At 45.0% G+C, this 12,680-nt stretch overlaps 1 protein-coding gene and 1 long non-coding RNA gene across 3 annotated transcripts in view; one reads left to right on the top strand and one right to left on the bottom strand.

Moving 5' to 3' along the window:
• FOCAD (focadhesin) overlaps positions 1 to 5,670 on the bottom strand; it is a 458,830-nt gene extending 453,160 nt beyond the window's left edge. For both annotated transcript variants that reach the window (XM_069765982.1, XM_069765975.1), the window contains exon 1: positions 5,557 to 5,670. The gene's annotated coding sequence lies outside the window, so the exon portion shown is untranslated. The remainder of the gene's footprint in view (positions 1 to 5,556) is intronic.
• Positions 1 to 12,680, top strand: part of LOC138676570 (uncharacterized) — a 156,896-nt gene that overhangs the window by 9,908 nt on the left and 134,308 nt on the right. The window lies entirely within an intron of this gene.

The raw sequence follows: 12,680 nt of genomic DNA on the forward strand, positions 1-12,680 counted from the left end.
TGGTTAGGGTTGTGATTAGGGTTATGGCTACAGTTGGGATTACAGTTAGGGGTGTGTTGGGGTTAGTGTTGTGATTAGGGTTATGGTTACAGTTGGGATTAGGGTTAGGGGTGTGGGGGGGTTAGTGTTGGAGGTAGAATTGAGGGGTTACCACTGTTTAGGCACATCAGGGGTCTCCAAACGCAACATGGCGCCACCATTGATTCCAGTCAATCTCGTATTCAAAAAGTCAAATGGTGCTCCCTCACTTCCGAGCACTGACATGTGCCCAAACAGTGGTTTACCCCCACATATGGGGTACCAGCATACTCCGGACAAACTGCGCAACAATTACTGGGGTCCAATTTCTCCTGTTACCCTTGTGAATCTAAAAAAATGCTTGCTAAAACATAATTTTTGAGGAAAGAAAAATGATTTTTTATTTTCACGGCTCTGCGTTGTAAACGTCTGTGAAGCACTTGGGGGTTCAAAGTGCTCACCACATATCTAGATAAGTTCCTTGGGGGGTCTAGTTTCTAAAATGGGGTCACTTGTGGGGGGTTTCTACTGTTTAGGCACACTAGGGGCTCTGCAAACGCAACGTGACACCCGCAGAGCATTCCATCAAAGTCTGCATTTCAAAACGTCACTACTTCACTTCCGAGCCTCGGCATGTACCCAAACAGTGGTTTACCCCCACATATGGGGTATCAGCGTACTCAGGAGAAACTGGACAACAACTTTTGGGGTCAAATTTCTCCTGTTACCCTTGGGAAAATAAAAAATTGCAGGCTAAAAGATCATTTTTGAGAAAATAATTTTTTATTTTTATTTTCATGGCTCTGCGTTATAAACTTCTGTGAAGCACTTGGGGGTTCAAAGTCCTCACCACACATCTAGATTAGTTCCTTTGGGGGTCTAGTTTCCAAAATGGTGTCATTTCTGGGGGATCTCCAATGTTTAGGCACACAGGGGCTCTCCAAACGTGACATGGTGTCCGCTAATGATTGGAGCTAATTTTCCATTTAAAAAGCCAAATGGCGTGCCATCCCTTCCGAGCCCTGCCGTGCGCCCAAACAGTGGTTTACCCCCACATATGGGGTATCAGCGTACTCAGGACAAACTGGACAACAATATTTGGGGTCCAATTTCTCCTATTATCCTTGGCAAAATAGGAAATTCCAGGCTAAAAAATCATTTTTGAGGAAAGAAAAATTATTTTTTATTTTCATGGCTCTGCGTTATAAACTTCTGTGAAGCACCTGGGGGTTTAAAGTGCTCAATATGCATCTAGATAAGTTCCTTGGGGGGTCTAGTTCCCAAAATGGGGTCACTTGTGGGGGAGCTCCAATGTTTAGGCACACAGGGGGCTCTCCAAACGCGACATGGTGTCCGCTAACAATTGGAGCTAATTTTCCATTCAAAAAGTCAAATGGCGCGCCTTCCCTTCCGAGCCCTGCCGAGTGCCCAAACAGTGGTTTACCCCCACATATGAGGTATCGACGTACTCGGGAGAAATTGCCCAACAAATTTTATGATCCATTTTATCCTACTGCCCATGTGAAAATGAAAAAATTGAGGCGAAAAGAATTTTTTTGTGAAAACAAAAGTACTTTTTCATTTTTACAGATCAATTTGTGAAGCACCTGAGGGTTTAAAGTGCTCACTAGGCATCTAAATAAGTTCCTTGGGGGGTCTAGTTTCCAAAATGGAGTCACTTGTGGGGGAGCGCCAATGTTTAGGCACACAGGAGCTATCCAAACGCGACATGGTGTCCGCTAACGATGGAAATAATTTTTAATTCAAAAAGTCAAATGGCGCTCCTTCCCTTCCGAGCCCTGCCGTGCGCCCAAACAGTGGTTTACCCCCACATATGAGGTATCAGCGTACTCAGGACAAATTGGACAACAACTTTCGTGGTTCAGTTTCTCCTTTTACCATTGGGAAAATAAAAAAATTGTTGCTAAAAGATAATTTTTGTGACTAAAAAGTTAAATGTTAATTTTTTCCTTCCATGTTGCTTCTGCTGCTGTGAAGCACCTGAAGGGTTAATAAACTTCTTGAATGTGGTTTTGAGTACCTTGAGGGGTGCAGTGTTTAGAATGGTGTCACTTTTGGGTATTTTCAGCCATATAGACCCCTCAAACTGACTTCAAATGTGAGGTGGTCCCTAAAAAAAATGGTTTTGTAAATTTCGTTGTAAAAATGAGAAATCGCTGGTCAAATTTTAACCCTTATAACTTCCTAACAAAAAAAAATTTTGTTTCCAAAATTGTGCTGATGTAAAGTAAACATGTGGGAAATGTTATTTATTAACTATTTTGTGTCACATATCTCTCTGGTTTAACAGAATAAAAATTCAAAATGTGAAAATTGCGAAATTTTCAAAATTTTCGCCAAATTTCCGTTTTTATCACAAATAAACGCAGAATTTATTGACCTAAATTTACCACTAACATGAAGCCCAATATGTCACGAAAAAACAATCTCAGAACCGCTAGGATCCGTTGAAGCGTTCCTGAGTTATTACCTCATAAAGGGACACTGGTCAGAATTGCAAAAAACGGCAAGGTCTTTAAGGTCAAAATAGGCTGGGTCATGAAGGGGTTAAATAAATGGGTGAAAGAGAAATTGTCAGGGAGTGATTTTTACAAATAAAGGATGTGTGTGTTCTTGTGACTACGGGGGTTAGTAATGGGGGTGTCTGACAAATTCCTCTCCATGACTAACCCCTGGGCTTGATGTCAGTGACACCTGCTGACATCAACCCCACAAACCCATTACTCCAATTGCCCTTGATGCGCCATTTGTGAGGGGGTTGAGGGATGGACCTATTAGGCTGGTACCTATTAATATCAGCCCACAGCTGTATGCTTAGCCTTTGCTGGTTACTAAAAACAGGGGGCTCCCACATCATTTTTTCTTAGGGTCCCCCATTTTAACAACCATTAAAGGCTAAGTAAACAGCTGTGGGCTGATATTAACAGGCTGGGAAGCTCCATGGTTATTGGGCCCTTCAAGCATAATAAGACCAGCTCACATCTGCCTGCTTTTCCTTAACTGGTTATTTCCTTAACTGGCCATATTTTTCATTTATTAGCTATATACATGTACAAAAACATGTATAAACTAAAAACATTGCACTAATTATATATCTCAGATACATACAATAGAAAGGTGTCTATCTGTTGTATCTATACTGCTTTAAAAAAATAAAGGGAACACTTAAACAACAGAATGTAACTCCAAGTAAATCAAACTTCTGTGAAATCAAACTGTCCACTTAGGAAGCAACACTGTTTGACAATCAATTTCACATGCTGTTGTGCAAATAGAATAGACAACAGATGGAAATTATTGGCAATTATCAAGACACACTCAATAAAGGAGTGGTCCTGCAGGTGGGGACCACAGACCACATCTCAGTACCAATGCTTTCTGGCTGATGTTTTGGTCACTTTTGAATGTTGGTTGTGCTTTCACACTCGTGGTAGCATGAGACGGACTCTACAACCCACACAAGTGGTTTGGGTAGTGCAGCTCATCCAGGATGGCACATCAATGCGAGCTGTGGCAAGAAGGTTTGCTGTGTCTGTCAGCGTAGTGTCCAGAGACTGGAGGCGCTACTAGGAGAAAGGCCAGTACACCAGGAGACGTGGAGCGGGCCGTAGGAGGGCAACAAGCCAGCAGCAGGACGGCTACCTCAGCATTTGTGGAAGGAGGGGGCTGCACAGACCTCCATGTGCTTGCCAGAGGTAGCCTGACTGCCATTAGGTACCGAGATGAGATCCTCAGACCCCTTGTGAGACCATATGCTGGTGCGGTTTGCCCTGGGTTCCTCCTAATGCGGGACAATGCCAGACCTCATGTGGCTGGAGTGTGTCAGCAGTTCCTGCAAGATGAAGGCATTGAAGCTATGGACTGGCCCGCCCGTTCCCCAGACCTGAATCCGATTGAACACATCTGGGACATCATGTCTCGCACCATCCACCAACGTCACGTTGCACCACAGACGGTCCAGGAGTTGGCGGATGCTTTAGTCCTGGTCTGGGAGGAGATCCCTCAGGTCCCCATCCGCCTCCTCACCAGGAGCATGCCCAGGCGTTGTAGGGAGATCATACAGGCACATGGAGGCCACACACACTACTGAGCATCATTTCCTTGTCTTGATGCATTTCTGCTGAAGTTGGATCAGCCTGTAACTTCATTTTCCACATTGATTTTGAGTATCATTCCAAATCCAGACCTCCGTGGGATATTCATTTTGATTTACATTGATCATTTTTATGTTTTATTGTTCTCAACACATTCTGCTTTGTAATGAATAAAGATATACAACTGGAATATTTCATTCAGTGATATCTAGGATGTGGGATTTTAGTGTTCCCTTTATTTTTTGGAGCAGTGTATATCTGCATGTACAAGATTGCTTTATTATTTAGAAAACTAGCTTTAAAATGACAGAAATTACAGTATGTAGAAGATGATGTTAAAAACGCATGTCATATGGATGCTAGTTGAGAAAAATCACATTTTAATCACATGACACTCGTCCAACTTTTCTGGATCAACATTGGAGCTTTTTTTATATGCTAGTGTGACTGCAGCCTACGCCAGAGGTCGGTGCGCTCCTGAAGCTGCACCATGAGCCAACACCTTCTACCTGGAACCACACTTTCTGCAGGCCCTACAGACATGTTAGGGGGGCGGGGGGGGGGAATCAAGTGATCAAACCGCTACTGGTCCCTAAGGCTAGGTTCGCATTGCGTTAGGGCAAACCGTTAAGCGCATAGCGCTAGCGGATTGTGCTAACGCAATGTTTGTTTAGGGTTGGCGTTCAGCGTCCCCGCTAGCGCAGATCCCCGATCTGCGCTAGCGAGGGACGGACCTCGGACGCACCTCAGACGTTTGCAAGCAGCGTCCAAGGTCTGTCACAAAAGAACGGCACATTGCTGGCGCGTGCCGAAAATGGCATGCGCTAGCGATGCGCTACAGGAACAAATCACATTGCGGTCAATGGGTGCGCTAATGGACCCATTGCATGGCGTTAATTGCAACATTTTTGCCGTGCAACGCAGTCCGTTAGCGTTAACCCATTAAGAGAGAGAGAGAGACCCAAACAGGTTGCACGTTAAGGGGTTAAAGAGCTGCATCTATCATCCCACAGTCTGGACACTTAAAGGGGCTGTCCACCTTTAGAAAGCTTTTTTTTTCTTACTTAAAAGCATGTGCTATTGGATTGGAAAAGAATTGTGGAATTGGGTTTTATTAAACATGTTGGACCGTTTGCATTCTATCACCGGCTGCTGAATGAGCTGACTGAGAATCCTCCAGTGAGCGGAGCCCAGGGGAGCTCAGGACTCTCAGCCCTCTCCTCCTGGTATGAGCAGAGACAGAACATGGCGCCACATTCCTAAGGAACCGAAGAGGTTACCTCAGCGGCAGATACATGCGTATAACACAGATAATAAGCTAGATATAAAGACACTATATATAACCCATCACTACGGAATCCAGCTACAGACCAGCCGCAGCACTAAGCGCCCACCATTCCCCCAGCTGTGACACCCCACATACCCGGCACAGGCTCACACCATCACTTGGCCAACTACGATCATTTGAAGAAGAAACAGGACCTTCCGCTCACATGTGGAACAATCCGTCACCTAAAGGACCTTCCCTTCTTGTGCCACGTGACTAGTTCTAACAAATCAGCATCAGGACCTCTCCAATCGGCTCACACATCACAACTGAAGGACCTTTCCGTGGTGTCTTGTACCATGTGACGCGGTCTGGCCAATCAGCACTGGCAGTCATCCTAAGCAGCCGGCGTAGTGGCTGCTGCCGTCCATTCCAGCTGAGCTCTCGGCCGGGCGCCTCCTGTCACTGCTGCAGTGCCGGTCCCGTGCACCGATGCGCCGTGCTGCACCTGCGAGTAATGGCCTGACGGTACCTCGCTCAGCTGCACGCAGTAACCCTTTCCGACCAGATGATTTCGTGCTTTTTCTTATATTCCTATCTCCATGGCTCTTTGTATTTTTCCACTGACGGAGACACTCGGGCTTGTTTTTTGTTTGCAGAACGAGTTGTAGTTATTATTATTATTCATTTCTATGGTAGTTGTGAATGAGGCTGTTAGTTTCACGTAGTAAAGTTCAGGTAACAGCAAAACTCCTCTGTGTTTTATTTACTTTTCTCTGAGTTTTATATTTCAGAGGTTACAAAATGTCAAAAACAAGTACACCTAGTAGCTCTGCAGCCCTGCTGTGTATAGCAGAAATGCTCACCTGCTATGAGTGCTGCAACCCGTGCTCACGAGACGGGCGCCGATGGGCAGGATTAGTGACGTGCTCCTGGAGCGACAATGTTAAATGCCGCTGATGGAGATTAACAGCCGCGGGTGGATCACTATTCCACCTGCGGCTGTTAGGGGCACATGTTAATGTGCCGGAAAAGATGTGGGCTCAGCGCCGCAGCCCACATCAAGCGAGGAGGTGACCTATGATGTACCGGTCATAAAGGGGTTAAAGACCTGTACCGTTTCTGTTCTTCCATAGACGGCGCTACATGAGGGCTTGATTTTCGTGTGGCGAGCTATTATTGATGCTGTTTTGGGGTACATAGGATGTTTTGATCACTTTCTACTGCACTTTATGGGGAAAGCTGTAGCTGAAAAAATGCAAATTCAGTTTGTTCGTTGTTTTTTATTTCTACTTGGTGTTTAGCAAATGGTTTTAAAAATGTGTTTTTTCTTCAGCATTGTACTGAGCTCTAAGGCTGCCGTCACACTATCAGTATTTGGTCAGTATATTACCTCAGTATTTGTAGCCAAAACCAGGAGTGGGTGATAAATACAGAAGTGGTGCATGTGTTTCTATTATACTTTTCCTCTAATTGTTCCACTCCTGGTTTTGGCTACAAATACTGATGTAAAATACTGACCAAATACTGCTAGTGTGAGGGCAGCCTAATAGTTGCCTAAATCTGCAACAAATGTCTGTAATTTTCTCTGTGCTGACTGATCCTCACTCCTCTTCTCCATCATGTACTGTATATTAGGCAGCCTGTCTTGTCAGAGTAGAAGGCGAGATCAGGAGGCATCGGATGGGAAGATGTGGCTGATAAATGGAGAAAGAAGCTGATTTGTCTGATAAAATAAATTACAAAGTTTCTTTTATTCATTTGTGTACAATTTTGGGGTCCAGTGTATAAGATTGACATGGGTGATGTAGAGCTGGCACGGAGAAGAGTAACCAAGGTTGTTAAAGGGAATCTGTCACCCCAAAAATGGCCTGTAAACTAAGGCCACTGGCATCGGGGGCTTATCTACAGCATTCTGTAATGCTGTAGATAAGCCCCCCGATGTATCCTGAAAGAGGAGAAAAAGAGGTTATATTATATTCACCCATGGGCGGTCTGGTGCGGTCAGGTCCGTTGGGTGTCGCTGCCCGGGTGTGGCGCCTCCCATCTTCATACGATCACGTCCTCTTGTCAAAATACTGCAGTGCGCAGGCGCCGGGAAAAGTCAGAGATGCCCGGCGCCAGCGCACTGCAGTACATTGCTCTGCCCTCAACAGGGCAAATCAGTACGCCTGTTCCGGAGCCGCTGCAAGAAGAGGACGACATTGTATGAAGATGGAAGGTCCCGGACTGTGAGAGCCATCGGACCAGACCGTCCCTGGGTGAGTATAATCTAACATCTTTTTCTTATCTTTCAGGTTACATCGGGGGCTTATCTACAGCATTCCAGAATGCTGCAGATAAGCCCCTGATGCCGGTGGCCGAAGTTTATAGGCCATTTTTGGGGTGACAGATTCCCTTTAAGGGAATGGGTGGGCTGAAATACTAAGACATGTTATCATTAGGGATGAGCGAATAGCTTTGGATCCCTTCTTAGGCCAGTCTCACACGTCCAGATAATTCCGGTACCGGAAAAATCGGTACCGGAATTATCTGTGTCCGTGTGCCGGTGCGTTTCTGTGGTACATCAGTGTGGCACACGTGTGCCGCCCGTGTGCCCACTGGGTACCACACGCACCATGCCGGAGACAGCGCTAAAGTTTAGCGCTGTCCCTGGCATCGTGCTGAAGCCCCATTCATATCTTCCCTGCAGCAGCGTTTGCTGTAGAGAAGATATGAATATTAGTGTGTAAAATCCAGATCCAGGTCATCAGCCCCCTCCCACCCCATGTGCACCCCCAAACCCCCCCCCTGCTGTGATTAAAATACTCACCTAGCTCCTCGCAGCGTCCTGTCCTGGCCGCACCATGTACTGTATGAGCAGTCACGTGGGGCCGCTCATTTACAGTAATTAATATGCGGCTCCACCCCTATGGGAGGTGGAGCCGCATATTCATGATTGTAATCGGCGGCCCAACGTGACCGCTCAAACAGTACATGGTGCGGCCAGGACAGGACGCTGCGAGGGATCCGGAAGCTAGGTGAGTATTTTAATCACAGCGGGGGGGGGGGGGGGGGGAAGGGCGCACAGGGGGTGGGAGGGGGTTGATGACCTGGATCTGGATTTTACACACTAATATTCATATCTTCTCTACAGCAAACGCTGCTGCAGGGAAGATATGAATGGGGCTTCAGCACCAGTGGGGGGGACAGCGCTTAATGTAGCGCTGTCTCCTGCATTGCACACGGACAACGTCCGTGTGCGGTACGTGTTTTACACGGACCCATTAACTTTAATGGGTCCGTGTAATCCGTGCGCTCCCACGAACACTGACATGTCTCCGTGTTTGGCACACGGAGACACGGTCCGCAAAAAATCAATGACATCTGAAAAGATGCATTGATTTTAATGTGGCTACGTGAGGAAACTGTCACCTCACGTACCGGAGCCACTGACGTGTGAAACTGGCCTTATCCGAATAGTTATAGCGCTTACCGAATAGCTGCATTGGGAACCCAGATACCTGGAGCGCTCCTGATAATCAGCTGTTAGGCACCGCAGCTGCATGTGTCGCGGCTGTGTGACAGTCACAGCACATGCATGAAGAGCCTGCATATTTCCTGATTACATGTAGAGTATTGGCTCACTCAGGGCAAAATGGACCTCAGTTTGTTGTAAAAAAAAAAATAATAATAATTCCTTTTAGCCCTTGGAACAATAAAAAATTTGGGGCTAAAACAACATTTTAGTGGTAAACATGTAAATTATTCTTCACCGATTTCAATACAATCACTGCACCCCTACATGAATTCATTGGGGAGTGTATTTTGTAAAATGAGATCACTTATGGTGGGGTGGTTCTGCCGTTCTGGCACCTCAGGGGCTTTGCCAATGTGACATGACACCCTCAAACCATTCCAGCAAAATCAGAACTCCAATATGGCGCCTCTTCCCTTCTGAACATTTCATTGTGCTTCAAAAGTAGTATTCCCCCTGTAAGACTCATGCTGGTGTGGTAGATGGAGGCAGGTATATCTCGCCCAGGTGTTTGTCCTATGTGAATTAGGCCACTCAGTATCTTCAGGGTGCTAATGGGTTAATGATTGCAGGAATAAAAGATGACCAGCTGGGTGTTTCCAGTGTCTGCCTGGGGCACACAGATTGCCTGCCTGTGTGGGACAAACGTGAGTGAAGAGCTCTGCTCAAGAATTGTGTGATGTTAGCTGGGTGGGAGAAGCCCCCCAGTTGTTGAGATAGCAACGTATTTTGTTTAGTTAGTGCCGGACAGGCTAGGATTTATTTTTATGTTTTGTTTTTTGTGTTGCTTTCACGTTAATAAATCTGACCTGAGGTCAGCCTGCTCAGAAACCTGCTGTACGCCTCAGATTCAATGCACAAACCACGTGGCCTTTGACCCCAGCAAAGGCGATCCCAGAGTGTTTTGTCACACCCCACATATGGGATATCGGCGTATTCAAGAGAAATTGCACAACAAATTGTATGGTGCAATTTCTGCTGTTACCCTTGTGAAAAAAAAAATTGATGCTAAAATAACTTTTTGTGGGGAAAATATAATTTTATTTTCATGGCTCAACGTTATAATATATTCTGTGAAGCAACTGGGGGTTCAAGGTGCTCACCACACATCTAAATACATTCATTGAGTGGTCTAGTTTCCAAAATGAGGTCACTTGTGGCAGGTTTCCATTGGTTAGGAACATCAGGGGCTCTCCAAACAGGACATGACATCCGCTAATGATTCCAGGAAATGTTACATTCAAAAAGTCAAATGGCGCTCCTTCCCTTCTAAGTCCTGCCGTGCGCCCAAACAATAATATTCCCCCACATATGGGGTATCGGCATACTCGGGAGAAGTTGCACAACAAATTTTGGGGTCCATTTTTTCCTGTCACCCTTGTGGGTTGTTTTTTTCCCACATTACAAAAATTCCTGTGAAGCACCAGAAGATTAATACATTTTATGAATGCGGTTTTCAGAACCCTGAGAGGTGCAGTTATTAGAATGGTGTCACTTTTGGGTAAAGTCTATCATATAGACCCCTCAAAGTCACTTCCAATGTGAGGCGGTCCCTAAAAAAAAAAAAGAGAAATTGCTGGTCAACTTTATCCCTTATAACTTTCTAACAAAAATGTGTGACATGTGGGAAATGTTGTTTAACTATTTTACGTGACACATCTTTCATTTAAGGCAGTGTTCCCCAACTCCAGTCCTCAAGAGCCACCAACAGGTCATGTTTTCAGGATTTCCTTAGTATTGCACAGGTGATAATTGCATCACTTGGACAGGCAAGAATTCAATCACCTGTGCAAAACTAATGAAATCCTGAAAACATGGACTGTTGGTGGCTCTTGAGGACTGGAGTTGGGGAACACTGATTTAAGGGCATAAGGATTAAAAAATTGAAAATTGTGAAATTTTTCAACTTTTCACCAAATTTCAGGGTTTTTATTTTCACAAACGCAAGTTATAGCTGTGAAATTTTACCACTATTATGAAGTACAATATGTCACAAAAAGACACTCGGAATCAGTGGGATCCATTGAAGTGTTCCAGAGTTATTACCTCATAAATTGAGTGATCAGAATTGTAAAAATTGGCCCAGTCATTAACATGCAAACCACCTTGGGGTGAAAAGGGGTTAATAACTGAGCCAATTTTGACCTTCATGACCAAGCCATATTTTACATTTTTGACCACTTTCACTTTGAGTTCATAATTCTGGAATGGTTCAACGTATCCCACTGAATCAGTTTTTTCGTCACATATTGAACTTCATGATGGTGGCAAAATTTCTTCGATATTGACTTATGTTTGGCGAAAATTTAGCAATTTTCAAGCTTTGAATTCTTATGCCCTTAAATCAGAAAGAGATGTCACGTAAAATACTTAAAGGGACACTGTCACCTGAATTTGGAGGGAACAATCTTCAGCCATGGAGGCGGGGTTTTGGGGTTTTTGATTCACCCTTTCCTTACCCGCTGGCTGCATGCTGGCTGCAATATTGGATTGAAGTTCATTCTCTGTCCTCCGTAGTACATGCCTGCACAGTGCAATCTTGCCTTGCGCAGACGTGTACTATGGAGGACAGAGAATGAACTTTAAACCAATATTGCAGCCAGCATGCAGCCAGCAGGTAAGGAAAGGGTGAATCAAAAACCCCAAAACCCCGCCTCCATGGTTGAAGATTATTCCCTCAAAATTCAGGTGACAGTGTCCCTTTAAACTTCTTTATTCTGCCCGACATCTGCCATTACAGGGCACAGGGACCGGACATGGTGCTTTGTTAGGCTACGTTCACATTAGCGTTGCGTCGGGCGCAGCCGCGGTGATGCATGCATCATGCGCCCCTATATTTAAAGGGACACTGTCACCTGAATTTGGAGGGAACAATCTTCAGCCATGGAGGTGGGGTTTTCGGGTGTTTGATTCACCCTTTCCTTACCCGCTGGCTGCATGCTGGCTGCAATATTGGATTGAAGTTCATACTCTGTCCTCCATAGTACATGCCTGCACAAGGTAAGATTGCATGCGTCATTTTTGGCGCAAGCGTCAGGGCGCAGAGGAAGCAGCAAGTTGCATTTTTTTGCGTCCAAAAGCAAGCCAGAAATGGACGCATGCGTCACAAAACCATGCGTTTTTGCATGCGTTGTGCGTTGCGTCGCCGACGTAACACACAACAACGCAAACACACAAGGTAATCTTGCCTTGCGCAGGCATGTGCTATGGAGGACAGAGAATGAACTTCAATCCAATATTGCAGCCAGCATGCAGCCAGCGGGTAAGGAAAGGGTGAATCAAAAACCCCAAAACCCCGCCTCCATGGCTGAAGATTGTTCCCTCCAAATTCAGGTGACAGTGTCCCTTTAATAAATAACATTTCCCACATGTCTACTTTACATCGGCACAATTTTTGAAGCATATTTTTTGGGGGGTTAGTAAGTTAGAAGGGTTACAAGTTGACTCGCGATTTCACACTTTTCCAACAAAATTTACAAAATTATTTTTTTAGGGACCACATCATATTTGAAGTGACTTTGAGGGGTCTGTATGAAAAAGTACCCAAAAGTGACACCATTTTAAAAACTGCACCCTTCAAGGTGCTCAAAACTACATTCAAGAAGTTTATTAACCCTTCAGGTGCTTCACAGGAATTTGTGAAATGTGGAAGAAAATGAACATTAACTTTTTTTCACACCTTTAGCAAATTTTTTATTTTTACAAGGGTAACAAGAGAAAATGGACTCCAAAATGTGTTGAGCAATGTCTCCTGAGTACGCCA

Source organism: Ranitomeya imitator, chromosome 1 (assembly GCF_032444005.1).
Source record: "Ranitomeya imitator isolate aRanImi1 chromosome 1, aRanImi1.pri, whole genome shotgun sequence".
Lineage (NCBI taxonomy): Eukaryota > Metazoa > Chordata > Amphibia > Anura > Dendrobatidae > Ranitomeya > Ranitomeya imitator.